Source organism: Dipodomys ordii, unplaced genomic scaffold (genome assembly GCF_000151885.1).
Source record: "Dipodomys ordii isolate 6190 unplaced genomic scaffold, Dord_2.0 Scaffold7, whole genome shotgun sequence".
Taxonomy (NCBI): domain Eukaryota; kingdom Metazoa; phylum Chordata; class Mammalia; order Rodentia; family Heteromyidae; genus Dipodomys; species Dipodomys ordii.
Window position 1 is genome coordinate 16,524,265 of NW_012267223.1, and position 7,694 is coordinate 16,531,958.

The window sequence follows — 7,694 nt, forward strand, 5'->3', positions numbered from 1 at the left end:
CTTTCTTGTATCAAATAGAGCAACACTGGAAAAGAAAAACAATCTTCCTCTTCTGCCCTTCTTTGGGTAGTTTACTGTCAGGTCAGAGAAGTTTTCTTCACCACAGAATCAAACATTGTTAGGTTGGAAAGATGGACAGGTCACTCATGCATGTTCTTTTAGAAGCATGTTTCAATGAAACCAGTGACCTGGTAACAGTCTACATGGACTGATGTCTTTCTTTTCTCTCTCCCCCCAAACACTGATAAATTAGATATCTATAAAACCTGTGCTAGGCTATTTGAAGGACAGTCAACATATTCTTTTATTTTGGGAATAATTATATATATAATAATCAAGAGACAAAGAGATTAGCAGCTATCCAAGTTACAGACCTGGCATTTATTTGAAAATATTAAGTATGTTCAAGGCAAATCATTGAAGTGGCTAAGAAATCCCTACTAAAATATTTAACGATGCTTGTCTATCCTAAAGTCCTTACAAGGCCATTCCTGACTAGTGATAAGACAGTGTTTGATGTTTCTGAATCTGTGAGTGCTTAGATATGTCTAACAAAGTTGGTTACCAATAAAGTGTGCATCCATGTCTGAAATCAACTCATCTTTTTCTGTCATTCAGGATAACAGGGAATCAGTTTGAATGGGATGTATAACCCTTTACTGTAAAAAAAAAATCTGGAAGTAAATATTTTAGGTTTTGCTGGCTATAGTATCCCTGTTCAACTCTGTCATGGTAGATCAGAAGCAGCCATAGATAACTTTTAAGTAAATAAACAAGTCTGTGTTTCAATAAAATTTTATTGATAGACACCAGAAAAGGAATTTCATATACTCTTAGAATGTTGTGAAATAATATTTGTCTAAACCATTAAAATATAAAAACTAGTCTTCAACTGCAAACCAGAAAGAGGCAGCAGGCAAATTTAGCCATAGTTCATAGACCCCTGATTTTGAATAATATGGTTATGATATGCAACAAGCATAGAAAGAACATAAATTTTGCCTCTTCACGGCCCTACCCTGGGCAGCCAAGCAATATTCTTAGACTTCTTGGGTCTCCATTTTTTCCTCTTAAAAATAAAGATAGTCATATGGCTGTGTTAAGGATTAAATGAGAGAGAGAGAGAGAGAGAGAGAGAGAGAGAGAGAGCTTTGACAAATCCAGAATGGCTGAATTCAGGAAGGATTTGAGTGTTTCATACATTCCAGTCTTTTTTTCTCCACTTTCTACTTGCCTTGGTGCTTATATTTTTTTTCTTTTTAGTTTATCTCCTCCTGTAGCAACTCATTAAGTATTGAAGCATGAGAATGACACTGCTCAAACAAGAGGAAAACCAGTCCCTTCCTTGTGACATAAGCCCTCCCAGACTGACCCTTTTCCTCCCAGTACAGGTGGCCTATGATAGCCTCTGGAGGGCTGGATATCAGCTATTATTAATATCAAGGAGAGACTAATAACGCCACAATTGATTCATCAAGTTGGATGCCATTTCTCTGTGAAGGCATACCATTAAAGACATAGATCTCTGAAAGGATTTACAGCAGCAGCAAATGTCAGTGGCAATTATATGCCTCCCATCTCTCTTAGTCTGCCATCGACTCTTTCCCCTCCACCAAGGTTTATCTATCACAGGACTCACAGATCATCTCCATGTTAGCTATGGGTTCCATTTTGTGTTCCCTCAGCATCTAGTACAACCCTGACACACTGGATGGATGGTTGGATGGATGGATGGACAAGTAAATGAATAAAAATTAACAAGCTTCCCTGTGGAGTGGGAAAACAATATTTTTCTTCATTATTTATCATTTTCTTTTCCTCTAGAACCTGCACTCCAACTCAGGATGATGCTAAGGGGCATCAGTTTCCCAGTTCCAGAGTTTCCCCAGGGCTGGCTGAGGCATTCATCAGTGCTCAGAGTCTTCCTTTGCTACTAATTCTGTTCCCTATTTGTTTTTTTTTCTTGGTGTCAGTCCCAAAATACTCTCTCAGAGATTTCTTGCTCATGAATCACCATCTCAGAGTCTGCATCCTGGGAACCCTCAGGATAAAAGTTGTAAGCAAAATAGATTTTGGATACTCGTAACACACCTACATTTGAGTTTATATTGCCTTGCATTGTTACCTTGAAAAGTACTGCCCGATTTCTCAGAGGCTTCAGCTGTAGTCATCATGAGTTCCTCAGGTGGCAGGAGTTAAATGAAATGTTGTTTGAAGCAAACTAAGCACAGCGCCTGGCATATTAACAATGCTCAAAAAAAAAAATGAAGTCCATTGTCATCAACATTGAATGGTATGACAAGGCTCTGGTGTGCAATGAGACATCTGAGCCCAGCTGGGTAAGCTAACAGGATGCCCCCCCCAAAATACAGGTATATTCAGGAAGGCCACCCCACGTAAGTGTGGACAAGCTAATAGTCCTGTAGTCTAATGGCAGAAGTACCCAAAACATGCACAAAGGAAGGGCTGTGCAATGAGTGGTGGGTATTTCAGGAAGAAATCTAGAATCTAGGTACTTCCTCAGCCCCCAGATAAGTTCTAGAAACCAATGAGGAAATAGAATCTCATCATCTGCAAGAGAAACCAAGAGCAGAGTTGTAGGGTTGTTTTTGTTTTTGTTTTCCAACTACAAGTAATGTTATCCTGGGAGCTGAGATCTGTCTCAGGCTGGGGAGGGGAGGTACTCTCTGGGAGGTTGGGGACAGACCTGAGCACATATACAGGAAGAGCTATACTTTGAGTAAATTTGCCTTTGTTCAAAGACTTTGCTTTTGAAGCCAAGAGTGCTACTTTTCTCCTAAAACATCAAGAACACAAAAAGAATGTTCCTTGTTAAAAGCCTTCTGATATTTCTGTTTTCTTATTTAGATGTATTGATTTAATGAGTTACAATTTGAATAGTCTCTGATATCTGCTCTTGGGGCACTTGGATTCATATAGAAGAAACAGATATGCAAACAAATAATATAAGCTATAAACTTTATCCTGCCTTATAAGCCTATTACATTCTGGGCACTTTGTTCAGTGTGGCAGACACAGAAATGAACTACATGTGGTACCTGACCATAGATACTCAGAGATCAGTGAATATATGATGCAGCCAGGAGCACTAAGGGAGAAAATGAGGGAAACTTGGACACTGGAAACCAGACTTCTGAGCTAGGGCTGGCTTCAGTCTTGAAAGTCAAGGTAGCCCTGATGAAGCCCAGAAATCCTAAATTTTTATTGCCAACAACCCAGACATTTTGATATAATAAAGCAACACAAATTAAGTCCAGTGCAGTAAATCTCTTGTTGGGTTCATTCTAGTACCTAGCAGATCACTGTAACTCCCAAACATGTTTTTCCTTAACAAGGACCTAGCTAAACAAGTGCAATCTCTTTTTCTGTTGTTAATATGTCCAAATAGACATATACTAAAAACATTGCTGTGAGGTGCCAGTGGCTCACACCTGTAATTTATTCTCAGGAGGCTGAGATCTGACGATCATGGTTCAAAGCTAGCCAAGCAGGTAAATCTGAGACTCTTATCTTCGGTTAACCACCAAAAAACCTGGAAATGAAGGTAGGGCTCAAGTGGTAGAGCACTAGCCTTGAGCAGAAAAGTTCAGGGACAGCTCACAAGCTCTGAGTTTAAACCCCAGAACTGGTACAAAAATAAAAAATTATACATGCTCATAAGAGAACATTCAAAATAGCCCTCTCTGGCTGAGCACTGGTGGCTCATGCCTCTAATCCTAGCTATTCAGGAGGCTGAGATCTGAGGATCACAGTTTAAAGCCAGCCCAGGCAGGAAAGTCTCTAAGATTCTTATTTCCAACAAACTACTCAGAAAAAGCTGGAAATAGAGCTGTGGCTCAAGTGGTAGAGCGCTAGCCTTGAGCAGAAGAAGCTCAGAGATAGTGCTCAAACTCTGAATTCAAGCCCCAGGACCAGCACCCAAAAAAAAAAAAATAGCCCTGTCCAAACACACATATTTTCTCTCATATGTAGAAGCTAGGTGTAAAATATACAACTGGACATGATGACGTATACAAGACTCTAAGGGGGGCTGGGAAGGTGGCTCAGTGGTAGAGCACTTGCCTTGCATGCTCGAGGCCCTGGGTTCGATTCCTCAGCACCACGTAAGCAAAAAGAAAAAAGCTGGAAGTGGCGCTGTGGCTCAAGTGGTAGAGTGCTAGCCTTGAGCTGAAGAGCTGAGGGACAGCGCCCAGGCCCAGAGTTCAGGCCCCACGACTGGACCCAAAAAAAAATTAAAAAAAAAAAAAAAGACTCTAAGCATTCACACACAGTCAGACTAAAGGAGGATACCCTTAAGGGAAGAACCCAAAGGCATAACTGCTCTGAACATTTAAAATACTATTTATTGAAACAAATTCCAGGAAGTGGAAACTGAGGGGCAGGGGAGGTAGTGGTGGTGGTGATGGTAGTATTTGGTTCTGCTTTTGCTTTTTTTCTTTTTTGGGGGGCCCAAGAGGAGCACAGAAATTGAGGGAAGAAGGGTAAACAAAGGTAATCATGCTATTTAGTATACACTATGTGAAAAATGAACTATGTAGCTTGTGCACAAGGACAGAAAGGAGAAACTGGCAGAAAGCAAAGGAAAGGGTGGCATTGTCCAAAAAAGTAATATACTCATTACCTGACTTATGAAATGGTAACCCCTCTGTACAATACCTTAATAATAATGTTGTGTATTTAAAAAAAAAAAACCTGTCCAGCCTTCCAACAAGTCATTTTTAGCCTAAATCCATTAAATAGGAATAACAAAAAAGTTCCCCTGATAACTCAGAACAAGGGATGCAAAGGACACTTGTCAAAGCACATACTCATAAACCCTTATAGCACCAAAAATAAAGAATGTATTCTAAAAGCTTCCAGGGAAATGTTTTTACCTTGAAATTAAATAGGACCAGAATACTATCAGATTTTTCAACAGCAACATTGTATGTCAGAAATCACTGTCTTAAAATTCTATAATTCTGGGGGCTGGGAAGTTGGCTCAGTGGTAGAGCGCTTGCCTCACATGTATGAAGCCCTGGGTTCCATTCCTCAGCACCACATAAGAAAAAAGAAAAAAGCCAGAAGAGGCGCTGTGGCTCAGGTGGTAGAGCGCTAGCCTTGAGCTGAATTGCTGAGGGACAGCGCCCAGGGCCAGAGTTCAGCCCTTATGACGGACAAAAAAAAAAAAAGAATACGTTAAAAAAAAAGAAAGAAATGTACTTATTACCTGACTTATGAATCGGTAACCCCTCTGTACAACACCTTAATAAAAATAAAATTACATTAAAAAAAGAATGAACATATGAAACAGTGAATCTGATGGACAAAGACTAGAGGAAGTACACAAAACATCTAATGTACTGAGGACTATGGGTAGTTGTTTTTGTTCTCTTTGTAATATTTTGTTAGAAGATACGTATATGGCCTATGAAGGGATGAGGTGAGCTTGAAAGGTTAAAGTTTGAGGCAGTGACCACCACGTGTTGCTTGTTTCTGTCTAGCAAAACAACACGTGGTGGTAATCAAAACACCTGGTTGATTGTGTGCCTTTATAAGACCTGCAAATCCTTAGCTCGGGGCTCTCCTCCTGGGATCCGCTGTGTCAGAGTGTAGGATGGGCCCGAGCTGCAGCCCGTTTAAATAAAACAGCTGTAATCTGATTCTCGGTGGTCTTCTTGTGGGGGGTCTTGTGACCATGGCATAACAAGCTTTACTACTACTACTAATTGCAGTGGATTAAAACCTACTGAATGTATTTGGGATCTTTTAAGGTAAGCAAAGTAAGTTTATTTGAAAATGAAAGGAAAACTGTGAAAGAAGTAGCAAGATTCTCTATCCATCAACAGAGGGGCCCAAAAAGGAGTCCTTGGGTTCCTATATGATATAAAAAGTTATTATCACCCTCCAAAGATAATGGAGAACTAATTTGTCTTAAAAACTGATAAGGAAATCATCCAACATTTATCTTGCATTTCCTAAATAAACTGTACCCCTAGGTAGCCAAATAAAACGTGAGGGTAGAAATCCTTTTCTAAAAACCACACCCCAATTTAATAAATGAAAAGGAAGTAATACAATGAGAATGTCACCATCATCATCCCTAAGATGTTGTAAAGAAAAAAACAGATGGGGGAAAAATCTTAGAAATTGATAGACAATTGGGTTTTTTTTCCTTTTGCCATTAGTAGAGCTTGAACTCAGACCCCTGCAGCTCTTTTAGTTTTTGCTCATGGCTGCCCCTCCACTTACATCACACCTCCAGTCAGCTTTTCTACTAGTTAAATGGAGATGAGAGTCTTGTGGACTTTTCTGTTCAAGCTGGTTTTGAACCATCAAAAAGCCAGAAGGAGAGCTGTGGCTCAAATGGTAGCATGTTAGCCTTGAGAAAACAAAACACAAAAAAACAGAGACAGTGCCCAGGCCCTGAGTTCAAGGACCAGGACCAGCCTATCGAAGGTCAGGGGTCGCACTAGGCAAGGCCCTTCACAACTTACCACTGCTCCTTACACATCAGATAATGGTCATCACTGAGACTCAGAACAGCCCGTCATCCAGCCTCACAGAAAGAACCCATGAATTCAGAAAGTCTCCAGAGGTTAGAAAATAAGAAACCTGCAACCACCCTGTCAATCCCTCAAATAGCAAAGAGAATGAAACTCAGTGTTCTTGTTGAGCAAGATGAAATGTTTTAGGCAATATACAAAAGCAAGAAGCCCAAGGGCCTTGCATGAGAAGTTACCTTTTGTTCAGAGTGCAATAGTGTAAAAACTCATTAGCATCTTTTCAGTAGTATTGTATACGTTCAATACATTTCATATACTTACATCATCACTGCAATTTTCAAATAAATAAATGCATGATAGGTTTTATTTCAAATTGGAGAGACTCAGAGTTTGGTCCACTCTGTAGATTACTAAATTAATTCCAAGCTAAAATTGGGACAATCCCTGAATGACAGGAACCCATCAGTCTTATAAGCACACTAGGGCTCCCCCACCCCACCCCCACCCCCCCACCCCCGAAAGCAATCTGGGAGGCCTGGCCTTAAGCAACACATTTCTGGAAGCTGAGACTGGGCAGAATTCTGACAAAGGGAGTTGAAACTGGAAGGAGAGAGAATTCACAGACATGAAAGTCAGTCAGGCACAGTTCCCCAAGGGAAATATCATTCATTTCAGAGGCCACCGTGACAGGGGGAAGGAGCAGTGGACCCAAAGTCAGGCCACCTGAGGTCCTGACTGCCATTTACTGGCTTTGTGACCTCAGATCAAGTCATTTAACATTTCTGAAAAACAGCCTTCCCAGAGGTATAAAAGGGCTAATAGCACCTGCCCTTCTACCTCCCAAGGCTGCAGTAAGGATCAGAGGAGCAAATAGTAACAGCTGGTGTCCACTAGAGCTTGCTATGTGCCAGGCGGCGGGGCTCTTGCTTTACGTACTTTAGCACCCTGAATTCTCCAGCAGCTCTCTCAAATAGCCTCCAGTGTTGCTTCTGTTCTGGCTGGGAAGAAACTGAGACTCGGAGGGAAGAGGAAGAGAGAAGGGAGAGAAAACAGAGACAAAGATAGAGAGACAGAGCCAGAAAGAAAGAGGGGAAGAACGAGAGAGAGAAAAAGCCAAGCACTGGTGGCTCACACCTGTAATCCTGTCTCAGGAGGCTGAAATCTGAGAATGGCAGTTCAAAGCCAGTT